Consider the following 18,236-nt stretch of genomic DNA (forward strand, 5'->3'; position numbering starts at 1 on the left):
CCAGATGGAATGTAAAAAAAAAAAAAAAAAAAAAAAAAAAAAAAAAGCATGGTTTACTTCCTTCGCAATATCTAATGACTCAAGAATAGCAAATGCAAAGCTGTGGTTATGACACTTTTAAATGTCTAAAAGAAAATGTGTTCAACACTACAGGCCATGAATCCATCACATGAATAGAACTGAAGTGTGCACATTGAGGAGATGCTTATATTATAAAAGGCTACACATTAAGTATTCTGTAAAGGAAGGAAGTTTGCAAATTTAAAATACATGATATTTTGGAAGGAAAATGTAACCCCAGACCTGAAACACACTTGAAAACCAGCTACATCTGCTTTCTTATCCTCCTCTGATCTTCCTTCTCAGGAGTGATTACCTACAATTCAAATGGATGTCTTAAAAATCTGCCTCTACATGCATCAGAACACATGGAGCTTCATAGAACTTCCTTTTGTAGGCTCAAGACTAGTTTTAGCTGGAAGTCATGGAGTTCAGGTCTTTCCTCTACATAATTTTATTGATTCAGTTTGAATGAGAAAATACCCACTGTGATGTGAGTAAAAATATTCCAATTCAGTGGTTTTGCTTATGTTCTTCTCTACTACATATTGAACCCTGGGAAAACTGACTGAGTTATGACTGAGCTTCATCAATAGCATTCCTCATATATTTCCTTTTTATTCTGAGACTCAGACTCACTAAATTGTGAAGGCTAATTTCAAACTTTTAATTCTGTGGGCTGGGGATATAGCTCAGTTGGTAGAGTGCCTGCCTCTCATGCACAAGGCCCTGGGTTCAATCCCCAGCAGCACAAAAAAAAAAAAAAAAAAAAAAAAAACAAAACAAAAACAAACAAACAAAAAAAACCCTTTCAATTCTCCTGCATTAGTGTCCTGAGTAGCTGGGATTACAGGTGTGCATGACCATGCCAGCCTGAATTAAAATTTTATGTGTACAAGAAGACACAAAAGTGTAGGGTGTTTACAATATATTTAAGAGGAAAAGGACAAGTACTTATACTTTTCAGAAGATATATATGTAATTTTGTTGCTACCTCCATACCAATAATTTCTTAATAGACACTGAATCTTATGTGAGCAATTGTAGGATTTGCCAGGTACTACGATATATATAATTATTTTAGTCAGTTATTTTGCTGCTGTGACTAGGGACCTGACCCTAAAAATTGTAGAGGATGAAAAGTTTATTTAAGGGTTGATGGTTTCAGAGGACCTAGTCTACAGAAGGTTACAAACTGAGGAATGACAGTGCTAATAGTTATGTCTACTATTCAAGTCCACATATTCTGTCACCTCCATTCCTCAGGGATTGAGGTGAGACTCTTCCATCACAGTGGAAGAGTGTGGCAGAGAAAAACAGCTCACATTGCAATCAGAAAGCAAAAAAGAGAGTCTCCACCCTCCAGATAAAAATACATACCCCAAAGTCATGCCCCAATTCCAATCTCCTCCACCCACAACCTACCCCTCAGTTACCACAGTTAATTCCAATCAGAGCATTAAATACCTGATGGAGTTAAGACTCTCACAACCCAATTACTTCTTCTCTGAACCCTCTTGCATTTTCTCACAAGTGAGCTTTTGGTGGACACCTTACATCAAACTGCAATATCCAGAGAATAGGATATATGATTGACAGTCACAATTTCTTAGAACAAAATTGGATGTAGTAAAGTCATAATTCACAGACTTATCTGCCACACAAACTTGAGGAAATGTACTGGTTTTCATGCAGTCACAATAGAGGAGAATTTTTTATTTCTATTTATTTTTCTGATAGATGTTACAAAGTTCAGCTGTGAAATTTGTTTTGAAATGACCTCCCAAAATGGAAAAGATGTGATAAACTTACTATCAATATTCAGGGAAAAGAAAATGATGAAGAAAAATTTTGATTAATGTAAAGGAAGGTCAATAATTTTTCTGAAATCCAACTCTATCCTTCTTCTTTGGATACATTTTTTAGTGTTTGAAGCTCTACTAACAAAATGCATTTTACAATATTAAAAATGGAACTTGAAATAAGTGAACAAATGTTGAAGTTACAAACCAAGAAATGAACAGTGCCAATTGTTAGACCTATTCTTCAAGTCCACACATTGTGTCTTCTGTGGTATTATCCAATACCTATTTTTACTTACTGAAGGACATTGTGTATTCTGGAACACACTAACATATATGAGTTTTCCTTAGAGTTTGTTCTAATTTCCCTTCTTTCACATATCAGAGGGAAAAATAAATTCTGTATTTTCCCTTTAATACCAGTGTCCAATTTATAGGCTACCAAAAAATTCCATAAAAAGGAAGAAGTGGAAAAAAATCTTTATATATTCATTTCCCAAAAGTTTTCCTATGTAGATCAAAGGGATAATAGGAAATGCTCCTAAGAAATAGACAACCAGCTTATCTCCTGATAATCATCTCCCCATTCCTCTGACTGTCATGTAGGAAGAGATGACCAGACACCAATAAGGCTCTCAAAAGCCAAGAGAAATCACCCCTGTGGTCATCAAGTTTAATGCCCTAGCAGCTGTGATATTTATTGCTTGGAAAAAAGGAAGACAGTGGGTGAGGAAACTACTTTGTGTCCTTTCAGTATTAGTTAACTTTTCATAATCTACCCTTACAAAGATCATAGTACTACCACAACATGTTACAACCCTCAAACTGCACAGGGTCTGGATACCATCAACCCAGAAGATCCTGCAATAAGCTTATCCAAGAAATTTTGAATTCTAAAGAAAAAAAATCATTATCCTTTCCTGACACCAATGTGTATTATTAAAGTATAAATTTGCAATAATATAGACCAAGAAGTCATGAATCAAAGAAATCCATAAATAAATTCATAGGTATATAAAAACTATTTGTATTTTAAATAGAAATAGAAGGGACTATGTAAATCCAATGACACTGAGACTAACATTAAATGTGGAGGCATGATACAAACAAATCTAAAGAAAGATGTTTATGCTTGGGGCACAGTTCACTGAAAGTGTGCATACAGAATGTGCAAGGCCCTAGGCTTAAACTCCAGCACAAAAATAAAAGGCTTATGCTCAGAGTAGAGGGAGGATAACATTGGAAATACAATGCCATATGATGCTGCTGACCATTCCTCCTCCAGGAACACATAGTATAATCATATTGTTTCAAGTTCCTCTTGGCAAAATAATAAATGAGTCAATAGACTTATGTACATTGGATGACAGAGAAAATATCTGCCATCAAATGTGGAAGAAAATCTAGGGTCAAATTGGACATCAGATGACCACTGGGCCACTGTCTATCCTCTCCTGCATCAATGAGTTCAAAGAGAAAATACATGGCTCACTTTCAGCCTTAGTGGGTGGCACTTACTGAGCTGCCTCTCCAAGCTCTAATCTACAGTAACTGTAACCCTGCCAATTAATCCAGGAAGAAAGTTTTCTATTCACTGGATAGCTCATCACTAACATCTTTCATTCTGTGGACTACATGCTGAACTCCCAAGATCTGAGGTCAAAGTTCACTGAGTATGTTCAAATCTCCAAAGATCCAAATAAGGGATTTTGAAAATAGAAAATAAAAGAGGTTAAGACAGTGATCTGAGACTTACTTTGATCAACAAACCATGAACAGATGTTCTGTGCCATTGCCCATAATATCAAGATAGACTAGATCATTCCATACAGTATATGTTCTGCCTCCGTGTTGGAAACAGCTATGCTAAGGTGGAGTTCTCTCACATTGGGTGCCTGGGTGACCACAATAAGTAGAGCCTCCTCCCAACACACACTGAATAATTAGTGTGACCAAGAAATTGGCCTTGGTAGAACAACGTCATTGGGGGTATAGTCTAAAGAATCTTGGATGTATCCTGATATCTGAATTGTTGCCAAATGCTGCTATTCTCTTTTTCCTCTGCAAGTTTCAACAATTCTTTATCTTTGCTTTCCCCTTCTCAGCTTTAGTATTGAAACTTTGACCCTTTATCAGAAAAAAGAGAAGGAACTAGTATACACAATATCAAACCACAAAAACTGCAGATTTTCTATGAGTGTTCAAGTATATCCATGGAGTTCATCAACAGGGATCACGGAAGAGGAGTTATATGACAAAGGTGTGAGTTTTTCCTTAGAAGAAATTTGACAGAATATTCTGCCATCTACTATTGCTGATGCCAGAGTTTCTATCTAGCTTGATTCATGCATTTAATAGGGGGAAATGCAGTATGCCACTGATAGCCTGAATGACAGTTCACTTCCTAATTACTGTCCTTCCTCTACTCACCCCAGGAATACCTCCAGGTCTAACAATTACTCCTAGAATTTATACAAGAACTGACTGTTTAACTAATACTTTTCCTTCAAAAGACTACAATCTTAAACTCCAATCTCTGGAGTAAATGTGACTAACATGTTCAATCTCCATAGATTACAATCAAATCAATTGGCTTTGTCTTGCAAGCACATAGGTGGATGAAAATCCCCAACAGCAGTTGCAGAAAAAAAGGTTGAATATCACAGATTCCTGTTTATTTACAGTGTACAGTGGCTTCTTGGAAGCCTGGGATCTAACAAACTTGCATCAGGGATTTAAGATAACAGGGAAACAGATTCCCTGCAGCTTGAACAGAGCTGTAGGAATTGATATTATAAAACACATGAAAAATAAAACAAGCTCTAGATTCTAAGTAAATGGATAAAAGAAAACCTCTGTACGGCTGTTGATGAGAGTATAAATTTGGTTACTTATTTTTCAAAAATAGTTTGCAAAATCATTTTAAAAACATTGAATCAGAAATAAGTGATTTAGTTATAATTCTGAGTATACATCTAAAAGATTTGGAATCATTCTGTCAAAGAAACAACTGAACTCCATTTTCATTGCATCACTATTCATGAAAGCAAAAATTAAAAAAAAAAAAAGTCTTTTAGAAAAATTTTTTTCCTTGATACAGAGGAATAACCCCAAGGACATTTAAGCACTGAGTCACATTTCCAGCACATTTTTCTGTTTCATTTGGAGACAGGGTCTTGGTGAGTTGCTCAGTGCCTGGTTAAGTTGCTGCAGCTGACTTTGAATTGTGATCCTCCTGCCTCAGCCTCCTGGGCCACTGGAATACTATTTAGAGTCACTTAATGTCAAGAGATTACTCCAGGCTCTAGGGCATCCAGATACTCTCTTGAGAGACTCCACCCAATAATTCAAACTGCTCTCCAAGATGGCAAGACTCAAAGGCTGATATTCACTACATACCCTGTAGAGTTATGGACACAGCAGATGTGGGCGTCCTATATCGGTCATTTCTGAAGGACAGGACTAGGAAGACATGAGAGTTTGAGATAACGAGGATCACACAGTCAATTTTTCACTGGTAAATCTTAACACAGAATATTGTGATAATGTGTCTGTGCCTTGGAAGACAGAGGGATGAGAGACACACACAGTTTGTTCAAATGCTCAAGTGATACTTTCCTCCTTCCTTCTCACATAAATTGTTCACAATATCTCTCATTCTGATTCCTCTTTTAAGCCTATAGGGAGAAATCTGCAATACCCAAGATCTGCACTGCCAGAGGGGAAGATACATGAACAACATGAAAACACAAAGGAAGAAAATGATCCAAACAAATCTAGATTCTATAGTAATAGAATCCAATGACAGTATGTTAGAAGAAATGTCAGAAAAGGACTTCAGATTATACATGATTAAGATGATTCACGAAGCAAAGGATGAGATAAGAGAGCAAATGCAGGCAATGAATGATAATACCAATAAGCTGAAAGAGCACCTGCAGGAAGCAAAAGATCATTTCAACAAAGAGATAGAGACTCTCAAAGAAACCAAACGGAAATCCTTGAAATGAAGGACACAATAAACCAAATAAAAAACTCAATGCAAAGCATCACCAACAGACTAGACCACTTGGAAGACAGAACCTCAGAAAATGAAGAAAAAATATTTAATCTTGAAAATAAAGTCACCTAAAAAGAGAAGATGGTAAGAACTCATGAACAGAATTTCCAAGAACTATGTGACATCATGAAAAGACCAAATTTAAGAATTATTGGGATTGAGGAAGGCACAGAGATACAAACCAAAGGAATGAACAACCTATTCAATGAAATAATATCAGAAAATTTCCCAAACCTGAAGAATGAAATGGAAAATCAAATACAAGAGGCTTACAGAACACCAAATGCACAGAATCACAACAGATCCACACCAAGGCACATTATAATGAAAATGCCTAACATTCAAAATAAAGAGAGGATTTTGAAAGCCATGAGAGAAAAGCATCAGATTACATATAGGGGGAGACCAATACAGATAGCAGCTGACTTCTCAACCCAGACTCTAAAAGCTAGAAGGGCCTGGACCAACATATTGCAAGCTCCAAAAGAACATGGTTGCCAACCAAGAATCCTATACCGAGCAAAACTAACCTTCAGATTTGAAGATGATATAAAATCCTTCCATGATAAACAAAAGTTAAAAGAATTTACAAATAGAAAGCCTGCACTACAGAATGTTCTCAACAAAATGTTCCATGAGGAGGAAATGAAATACAACAATGGAGGTCAGCAAAGGGAGGAACTACTTTAGCGAAAAACCACTCAAAGGAGAAACCAAGCCAACTTAAAAACCAAAAATAAGCCAAATGACTGGGAATACAAATCATTTCTCAATAATAACCCTGACCGTTAATGGCCTAAACTCCTCAATCAAAAGACATAGACTGGCAGAATGGATTAAAAAGAAAGACCCAAAAATATGCTGCCTGCAAGAGACTCATCTCATAGAAAAAGACATCCACAGACTTAAGGTGAAAGGATGGGAAAAAAACCTACCACTGCACATGGACTCAGTAAAAAAGCAGGGGTTTCCATCCTTATATCACATAAAGTGGACTTCAAGCCAAGTTAGTCAGAAGGGATAAAGAAGGATATTTCATACTGCTTAAGGGAACCATAAATCAGGAAGACATAATGATAGTAAATATTTATGCCCCAAACAATGGTGCATCCCTGTACATCGAACAAATCCTTCTCAATTTCAAGAATCACATAGTACACAACACAATAATCCTGGGCGACTTTAACACACCACTGACACCACTAGATAGATCTTCCAAACAAAATCCAACCAAAGAAACCATAGAACTCAAAAGCACAATCAGTAACTTAGACTTAATAGACAGATATAGAATATTCCATCCATCAATGAGTGGATACACTTTCTTCTCAGCAGCACATGGAACCTTCTCAAAAATAGACCATGTGTTATGCCACAAAGCAGCCCTTAGGAGATGCAAAAAAATAGAGATATTGCCTTTGTGTTCTATCAGATCATAATGGACTGAGAGTAGAAATCAATGACAAAGTAAGAAAAGGAAATTACTCCAACACTTGGAGACTAAATAATATGCTATTGAATGAAACATGAATAACAAAAAACATCAGGGAGGAGATTAAAAAATTCTTAGAGGTCAATGAGAATGATGATACAACATATCAAAATCTCTGGGACACTATGAAAGTGATACAAAGAGGAAAATTCATTGCATGGAGCTCTTTCCAGAAAAGAATGAAAAGTCAACAATTAAATGACCTAACATTACAGCTCAAAGCCCTAGAAAAAGAAGAACAGAATAACAGCAAAAGTAGTAGAAGACAGGAAATAATTAAAATCAGAGCTGAAATCAATGAAATTGAAACAAAAGAAAGTATTCAAAAAATTGACAAAACAACAAGTTGGTTCCTTGAGAAAGTAAACAAATAGACAAAACCTTAGCCACACTAACAAAGAGAAGGAGAGAGAAGACTCAAATTACTAAAATACATGATGCAAAAGGAAATATTACAACAGATACCACTAAGATACAGAACATAATGAGAAGCTACTTTGAAAATCTGTATTCCAACAAAATAGAAAGTACCGAAGACATTGACAAATTTCTAGAGACATATGCTCCTCCCAAACTGCACCCGGAGGACTTACATGATTTAAACAGATCAATATCAAGCAATAAAATAGAAAAAGCCATTAAAAAACTACCATCCAAGAAAAGCCCAGGACCAGATAGATTCTCAGCCGAGTTCTACAAGACCTTCAAAGAAGAACTCACTCCAATACTTCTCAAAGTATTCCAGGAAATAGAAAAGGAGGGTACCCTACCAAACTCTTTCTATGAAGCTAATATCACCCTCATACCCAAACCAGGAAAAGACACATCAAGGAAAGAAAAATTTAGACCAATATCCTTGATGAATATAGATGCAAAGATCCTTAACAAAATATTGGCAAACCGTATCCAAAAACATATTAAGAAAATTGTGTACCACGCAATAGACTTAAGGGTAAGAAATATGGTTATGTCAATTGATGCAGAAAGAGCGTTTGCCAAAATACAACACCCCTTCATGCTCAAAACACTAGAAAAAATAGGGATAGTAGAAACATACCTGAACATTGTAAAGGCTATGTATGCTAAGCCATTGGCCAATATCATTCTTAATGGAGAAAAACTGAAACCATTCCATTTAAAAACAGGAGCAAGACAGGGATGTCCTCTTTCACCACTTCTATTCAACATTGTCCTTGAAACTCTAAGCCAGAGCAATTAGGCACACTAAAGAAATTAAAGGGATACAAATAGAAAAATAGGAACTTAAGCTGTCACTATTTGTGGATGACATGATTCTATATTTAGAGAATCTAAAAACCTCCTCCAGAGAACTTCTAGACCTCATCAATGAATTCAGCAAAATAGCAGGCTATAAAATCAACACGCATAAATCAACAGCATTTTTATATGCAAGTGACAAAACAGCTGAAATGGAAATTGTAAAGGCCATTTATGCTATTGTAAAGGCCATTTATGCTAAGCCCATGGCTAATATCATTCTAAATGGTGAAAAACTGAAAGCATTCCCCCTAAAAACTGGAACAAGGCAGGGATGCCCTCTTTCACCACTTCTATTCAACATCGTTCTTGAGACTCTAGCCAGAGCAATTAGACAAACCAAAGAAATTAAAGGGATATGAATTGGAAAAGAAGAACTCAAACTATCCCTGTTCGCTGATGACATGATTATATATTTAGAGGAACCTGGAAATTCCACCAGAAAACTCTTAGAACTCATAAGTGAATTCAGTAAAGTAGCAGGTTACAAGATCAATGCTCATAAATCCAACGCATTTTTATACATAAGTGATGAATTTTCAAAAAGAGAAATTAGGAAAACTACCCCATTCACAATAGCATCGAAAAAAATAAAATATTTGGGAATCAATCTCACAAAAGAGGTGAAAGACCTCTACAATGAGAACTACAGAACACTAACGAAAGAAATTAAAGAACACCTTAGAAGATGGAAAGATCTTCCATGTTCTTGGATAGGAAGAATTAATATTGTCAAAATTGCCATACTACCTAAAGTGCTATACAAATTCAATGCAATTCCAATTAAAATCCCAATGACATACCTTACAGAAATAGAGCAAGCAATTATGAAATTCATCTGGAAGAATAAGAAACCCAGAATAGCTAAAGCAATCCTTAGCAGGAAGAGTGAAACAGGGGGTATTGCAATACCAGATCTTCAACTCTACTACAAAGCAATAGTAACAAAAATGGCATGGTATTGGTACCAAAATAGAAAGGTAGATCAATGGTACAGAGTAGAGGACACGAATACAAACCCAAATAAATACAATTTTCTCATACTAGACAAAGGGGCCAAAAATATGCAATGGAGAAAAGATAGCCTCTTCAACAAATGGTGCTGGGAGAATTGGAAATCTATATGCAACAGAATGAAACTAAACCCATATCGCTCACCATGCACAAAACTAAACTCAAAATGGATTAAGGACCTCGGAATCAGACCAGAGACCCTGCAGATTATAGAAGAAAAAGTAGGTCCAGATCTTCAACATGTCAGCTTAAGACCAGACTTCCTTAATAGGACTCCCATAGCAGGAGAAATAAAAGCAAGAATCAATAACTGGGATAGATTCAAACTAAAAAGCTTTCTCTCAGCAAAGGAAACTATCAGCAATGCGAAGAAAGAGCCTACAGAGTGGGAGAATATCTTTGACAATCATACTTCAGATAGAGCTCTAATCTCCAGAATCTATAAAGAACTCAAAAAACTCTACTCCAAGAATTCAAATAATCCAGTTGACAAATGGGCTAAGGAAATGAATAGACACTTCACAGAAGAAGATCTACAAGCAATCAACAAACATATGGAAAAATGTTCAACATCTCTAGTAATAAGAGAAATGCAAATCAAAACCTACCCTAAGATTCCATCTCACCCCAATTAGAATGGCGATTATCAAGAATACGAGCAACAACAGGTGTTGGCGAGGATGTGGGGAGAAAGGTACACTCATACATTGCTGGTGGGGCTGCAAATTAGTGCAGCCACTCTGGAAAGCAGTGTGGAGATTCCTTAGACAACTTGGAATGGAACCACCATTTGACCCAGCTATCCCACTCCTTGGCCTATACCCAAAGGACTTAAAATCAGCATACTACAGAAATACAGCCACATCAATGATCATAGCTGCTCAATTCACAATAGCCAGTCTGTGGAATCAACCTAGATGCCCTTCAATTGATGAGTGGATAAAGAAACTGTGGTATATATATACAATGGAATAATACTCAGCCATAAAGAATGATAAAATTATAGCATTTGCAGGCAAATGGATGAAATTGGAGAATATCATGCTAAGTGAGATAAGCCAATCTCAAAAAAGCCAAAGGACGAATGATATTGCTAATAAGTGGATGATGACACATAATAGCAGGAGGGAAGAGTTAGTCTTAGGGTTAGAGTTAGGGTTAGGGAGGGGGGAAAGTATGGAGGACGGAAGCACTGTATAGAGGGAAAAGAGGGGTGGGAGGGGTGGGGGGAAGGGAAAAAATAACAGAATGAATCAAACAACATTACTCTATGTAAATTTATGATTACACAAATGGTATGCCTTTACGCCATGTACAAACAGAGAAACAACATGTATCCAATTTGTTTACAATAAAATAAAATAAAAAGAACCCACTGAAAAGAAAAAAAGAAAAAAAAAAGAAATGGAAATGTGGAAATCAACTCCATTTGCAATAGCCTCAAAAAAAAATAAAATAAAATACTTGGGCATCAATCTAACCAAAGAGATAAAAGATCTCTACAATGAAAACTACAAAACATTGAAGAAAGAAATTAAGGACGACCTTAGAAGATGGAAAGATCTCCCATGGCAGAATTAACATTGTTGAAATGGCCATACTACCAAAAGTGCTATACAGATTCAATTCAATTCCAATTAAAATCCCAATTACATACCTTACAGAAATAGAGCAAGCAAACATGAAATTCATCTGGAAGAATAAGAAACCCAGAATAGCTAATGCAATCCTTAGCAGAAAGAATAAAACGGGGTCTCACAATACCAGAACTTCAACTATACTACAAAGCAATAGTAACAAAAACAGCATGGTATTGGCACCAAAATAGGTAGATCAATGGTACGAAATAGAGGACACGGACACAAACCCTAATAAATACAATTTTCTCATACTAGACAAAGGTGTCAAAAATGGGCAATGGAGAAAAGATAGCCTCTTCAACAAATGGTGCTGAAAAAACTGGAAATCCATATGCAACAGAATGAAACTAAACCCCTATCTCTCACCCTGAATTCCCCCAGTGCTAACTTTCAGAATGTCGCCCTCCTTGCTGGCTGCATGTGGATTGGGCAGTTCTCACCCCAGTGCCTCTGATTGGACATGTGATCAGGCCCTGGCCCCTGACTCTGAGCCTAGTGAACCACTTCTGAGTGTCAGTCCTATGTCGTCAATCCAGGAATTAATGAGAACAGATCACAGACATTGGGCTGTTGCTTTTGGTTTTTGTGATACTAGGGACTCAACCCAAGGGCTCTTTACACTGAAGCAAATTCCCACTGCTTTCTAATATTTTAGACAGGGTCTCATGAATTTGCTTGGCTGGCCTCAAGATCAGAGGCATGCACCACCACATCTGGCTTTTGTTATTGAGTTTGACTTGCTGTGATTTGAACCCAGAGCTTCAGCTTCAGTGACTTTAAGGCAGGGTTTTCTTGCAGTAGTGGAAATTGGTATTTATCATTGTATATATGGTCATAATGACTTATGAATTATATATGTACATATGTTTCATGAATGGAACTGATATAATGGAAATTACTTTAAATTCCAAATAATGTCTCTGATCTCTGGTCTTATGGGAATGATGCAGTTGCTTATTTGGGGGCTGGGTGCGGCACCCAGGGAATGGTCAGAGGGATGCTAAACGACTAAGCCAAATCCCCAATTCTTTTTATATTTTATTTAGAGACAAGGTGTCAGCTAAGTTGCCTAGGGCCTTGCTCAGTTGCTGAGATGGCTTTGAACTTGTAATTCTCCTACCTCAGTAACCAAGTGACTGGATTTACAGAAGTGCATCACCACAGTGGTCTCCTGTCTCAATCTTTTCAGTCACTGAGAGAGCAGGCACACCCCACCACACCTGGCTATTATTTCTTTGTGTGTTTCACTTTTGAGTTGCTAAGAATTGAACTCAGAGCTTCAGACTGCAGCTATTTTAATGTTGGATTTCACTGCAGTAATAGGATTTAGACTACCCAGGATGGTAATTGCATTTAATTTTGATTATAAGGCCATATTAATTTATTATGTGTTATTCATAAATAATATTTTCTGAAATTACTTTAAATTTTCATTGAACTATTTTGCTCCCTTGTGTCCCCATATGAGAGATAGGATCCTGACTCCCTTGCATCTTCAAATCTCCACACTTTGGGATAGTGCTGCTGAGAACATTTGACCCCATAATTTATTACATGTAATGCCTGAACAGGAAAATCTATAGAAAGTGAGATCAACTGATTTTCACCGTGCATACTGTTAGAGAAACATGAACAAAGAACATGTTTTTTTAAATAATGAATTAATTCATAAATTGATATGTGATGGTTTCAAAAATCTGTGAATATACAAGTAAAATTGTACAACTTTACCTGCTGAATTTTAGAATAATTGAATTATGTCACAATGAAGCTTTTTCAGATGTTTATATTCAGTCAAGTTCTGCATGTAACATTTTCAATTCTGTGTTCAAAACTCTCATCATATGTGACTTTCCTCATGCATGATGCAGTCTGAAATGCATATATGTATATAAATGGAGGAAAATATCTGAAGCATACTAACTTGATGAATAAGGGTGGTTAACTCACAGGTATGGACTTCAGATGTAATGGAAAAAGATGAAAATGAATTTATCTACATATAATTTTGAAGGTTATTTAATAAATACAAAATCATTAGATATCACAATACTCAATTACATATTTTATTTTATTGACTAGAATACTAACCTTGAGTCTTAAACCTTGCTCTCTAAAGAGAGACCTACAAGACATAGGGAATTCTGGGGAGTAGGACAGGTCATATATTCCCTGGTAATTAACATAAGAAGTTGCTGGTTGGTTGTAATGAATGACTGCATTAAGGGCACAGTAACCCCTAAAGTCAAATGAATGTACTTGCTATCTGTGTCCCAGGCATGTGGTTTGTTGGTGGGTATAGAGGAAACTAGTCCCAGTGGGCCCTGCTGTGCTTCCTGTGAAGGTCGTTTTGCCTCCCCACTCACAATAAAGATTGAAGTATGAAAATGTCATGAGAAATGAGGATCAGAACACCAAGATGTGGAAGCAAGTATATTAGTGATGACAGGGCTCAGAGAGGTAATTCCCACAGCATGAGCCCCATATACAGCAGGGATTTTAGTGTTACAATAAGCAATTTTGGAGCACACCAAGGCAAGGGACATGGTGCTGTTCAGTTCAATTTATATTCCTTGTACAGGTAGAAGAGTGTCAACAGCCTAGAAAATTCAGCTCATATACAGTAGGGACTTTTTCTGCACTGAGCCTAAAGAGAGATGGCTCTGTCCCTTCTATTTAGCTCCTCCTTCTTCTACTGTAATTCACTTCCTACATGTACCTGCATCCACTGCAAGCCTCTATGCTCAATAGCCATAAGAAGCATTCCTGTGTCAGGCTGCAAAACCACAACCTGTCAACTCTTAAACTGCTCATTTCCATTCTGTTCCAGTTCATCTTCACAGTCCTGCTAAGCCTCAGCCCCTCCTGTTCTTCTGGTTTTTCTCTGCTTCCAGAATCCACAAGTCCTGTTCACTGTGTCTTCTCAGACCACTCTGGCTAAAACTTAGTTTGTTCTCTGACCAGAGTTGTCTCCCCCATGTCACTAGTCACACCCACCTCACCAATTCCAGTGATTGGAATTAATTGGTGTTTATGTCTATCTGCTGTGAGGTCACTGTTGTTCACTGGTTCTTCCTTAAAATGCCTTCTTCTTGACTTGGGAAAGTCAAAGTGCTTGCTGTCTTTTTTCTCCTCTGAGTGTTCTGAGTAAGACTTATGCCTTTACCCCAACCAAGAGGCTTAATCTCCATTAATTTTCTATCCCAGGAGTGAGTTATGAACTCCAGCCCTGCGCATACAGCTGAGAGATGATGCCTGTAGTGTCTCCCAGTTCACAAAATCTCACCACATCCACAACTAGCCCCTTCTCCATCCATCTGCCCTTCACCCCACAACTGCTCATAAACTGGTGGCACCAGCAATCCAGTGGTCCTGGGAGAAATGTGGGAATCATCTGTGTGCCCCTATCACCCACTATCCCATGTCTGACCCTCACCAGACATAAATGCCTTGAATATGCATTTGAGACTGAGTGTGGCCATTGCTCACCACAACCTGACCCTCACCAGCCCTGCCTGCCCTGGCTCTACTTCTCACCAACCACCTTCTGACTGAGCAATGCTCATCTCTGAGAGCCAAGTGGGAGTTCACCTTTGTGCCTGGCTCTGTGCTTGGACCATTCACCTCTTCATCATTCAAGAATCATCACCCAGTGAGTGAGGTTATCTCACTTTGTCCCAGAGCCTGATGCACATGAAAAGAATTAAATGTTTTGTATTGAGGTAACTGAGATGGACACTGACTCAGAAATGGTGAAGTGAGACCCAGTGCCCTGTATCCAATCTTAAGTGAGACCCAGTGCCCTGTATCCAATCTTCCTGAGTGTCCTTGTCTTGAAAACCTGTGTTGTGGCCTCATCGGGTGATGACAGCAGCACAGGTAGGATGCAGAAGGCCTCCAGTGCTGAGGGCCCCTCCTGTCTCACTCTTGTCACCTCTGCCCCTCTCCAGCCCTGTCACATCTTTAACCCCTGAAGACCTGGAAGCTGTTCTTTCTGGGTACAACCTGGCATAATCACCAGTGTGCCTTGAGTGGACTCAGCTGTGTGCAAGCTTTTGGATTTTTAGTGTGATTTTCTAGGGATTTGTCCAAGCTGCTGTGTGTCAACACTTTATTTTCTCTTTGATAAGTGTATTCCTGGATCTTGGATGTAAGTCTCTTGGCTTGACCCTTCACCCACCATCTTACTTCACAAATTCATCAGGATAAGGACATTGACTGACTTCCCTTTAATTATAGTTTCTTTGATTGACTTTAGCTGAAGTCTTTTGCCATTTTTCTCTAAAGATTTCCTGATTTCCTACTATTGTGTTTTGAGAATATCTTACTCATAAAAGGTAGAAGTTCCTTGCTCAAACTGTGGTTTGAATTTTTTCTTTGAATGAAGTTTGAATCGAGAATGTGTCCCATTCATAGGGGTCCTGGCTATCTCTAGTGTGTTCATGATGGCCAATTTGTGCAGACATAAGAGGCAGTGCCAGCACTGTGACAGCACCAGCCTTTCTCTGAAAGCATCCCCAGAAGAGAGGGGCCACAGGATCATCGTGCTGTTAATGTGTTTCATTGTTTTCAGGTACCTGGTGGACTGCATTATGTTTGTACATATTATTTGGAAAAGTGAGCCAATTCATCATTGTACCTAGATATTTGTGGACAATGGCTTTGCCACCATCAGCTTTTTGGTATTTATCAGTACTGAAAAACATATCATTAACTTTTTGAAATCTGTGTTGGGGAGGACAGAAAATGTGTAATTATGATGTGATGCCTAAGTTTCCTTCACATGAGCCAGTGCACAGCAGTACTGTGTGGCATGGCAGAAATTCTTTCTGGATGACATGACCACATGGAGATAGGCTTTCTCTGTTAAACCTCCTTATATGATACCCAGCTGTTGCCTTCACTGTGCCACCTTCTATTCTTCCATAAGGCATCCAGTTGGCTTTATTTCCCTACACCTGTGGACACTGGTGCCACTGAGAGCATCAGAAACATCTATGGCACCAAATCTAATGGTCCCTCCTTGGTTGCCCACTAGTTGCCCACTTTTGAGTGGTCTTTAGTACAAGAGCCCCTGCCTTTCTTTTTACAATTCTCTCTTCCCAGAAATCCATGTTGTTCCATTTCCCTGGTCTTTTATCCCCTTAACTGAATGACCCTGCCCTCTCTCTCCTTCATGGTCTTCTTCACCTTTGCTAAATATACGCATGTCCCCAGGTCAGAGCAAGGTTCCTGTGCTTCTCCACCTTCACCTCACAATAGGTCACCTCAGTCTCATGGCAGGAAGCATTCTCCACCTCCCCTGCCTCCCAAGTGTCCATCTTCTTCCCGGCCCTCTGCTCTCACCTACGGACCTGTCCACATGGATATCTAGGAGGCATTTTAAGCAACACAAGAGCCTTCCTCAAAACTAGCACCCTTTTTCCTGCTCTTGTCAGCCAGAGGAAGAAGTGGCCAGAAGCAGTGTTCCCACACTCTCCCCTGTCCTGGTCCAGCCAGTGTCAGCATCCTCAGACCTTCACGGTAAGATCAGCTTTGCTACCACACCCTCTGGCCCTGCAGGACTGTATTGACTTGCTGTGCAGCTGGAAGGCAGTCTCCAGTGAGTAAGAGCTTTGTGGCAGAACTGGAGGAGGCTTGACTCATGTCCACTTAAAACATGAATTTTGGGGGAAGCCATCTGCCAGGAGTGTCTCTGGTTCATGGGCTGTATGACATTCCCACTCTACAACACACACCAGCTCAACCACAGGGGCCTCAGGCTGGAACCCACAGAAGGAGGCTTGGGAGGGGCAGCAGCTGACTGTCATGGGGGTGCCCCTTCCCTCTTGGGAGGGTTTCTCTTTCATCAGAGGAAGCTGTGACATCTTTGTCTCCTGTGACACTAATTTTCCATAAAGGGAAGAAAGTTTGACCTGCCATACATTTCTGCTGCCTTCAGGTCAGATGGACTTTCTCAACTCCAGGCCCTTCTGATTGCCACAAGCACTGTGCTAAGTTATGATTATGGCCAACTGAAGTCCTGGTCTTGGCCAAGATGGGGGACACCTATGACGTGGTGGGTGGAACATCAGCAGTGTGTGCATGGGACGTGGCCTTGGGCACTACCATGACCAGTTTTGTGACACAGGTGGAGACCTGAAGCCTCAGGAGTCTCATCTGAGGACACAGCTCTTTGGAGCCAGGGTTTGTAGCTGGGTCTGCAGGCTCCAGCAAGCATTTCAGGTTTCAAACCCTATGTTTGTATTCCTCTGTCACAGCCATAATTCTTCTGAGGAGTATGCAAACCAAAATCAACTGTGTCAGTCTTGTGGAGCCATTAAAATGGGTCCTGTGGAAGGCAGGGCTCTGGCCTGTGACTCTGCAGTGTCCTGTGTGCCCCTTGATGTTTCTAGGTGATGAGAAAGTTAGTTTAAATTATGTAATTCAAAATAAGTTATTTATTTGTATATGTTCAGTGAATAGAGTTGTAACATACTTGTGCACACCAGTGACTTGAGGCACATTTCAGAGGTGACTGATCACCTTGCCTCATCTTCCCAGATGTCTGCTGAAGCTGGCCAGCCTCTGGAACAGTCAAGCACTCCATAGCCTCTGTCCTCATGCCCAGTGGGCAAAGGTTGGGCAGCCTCTGAGGAAGTCAGGTCTCTTCCAACGTTCAACTATCAATTCAGCAGGTGGGCGTGCTCACAATGGGGTTGCAGGAGGTCAGCCAGCATAGAGTGGTAGCTAGAACAGAGGCACAGCAGCCCTGTGGGCTCAAGCCTCATTCTGAGGTCACTTGTCATTCCTGTGGTTCTCCTTGGGCCACAACTTGGCATTATGTCACCAGCCTGCACCCTGCTGTTAGGTTTGTGTGATGTCTTGTTCCCTGCCCATCCATTCACACA

The sequence above is a fragment of the Sciurus vulgaris genome (genome assembly GCF_902686455.1).
Source record: "Sciurus vulgaris genome assembly, chromosome: 10".
NCBI classification, from domain to species: domain Eukaryota; kingdom Metazoa; phylum Chordata; class Mammalia; order Rodentia; family Sciuridae; genus Sciurus; species Sciurus vulgaris.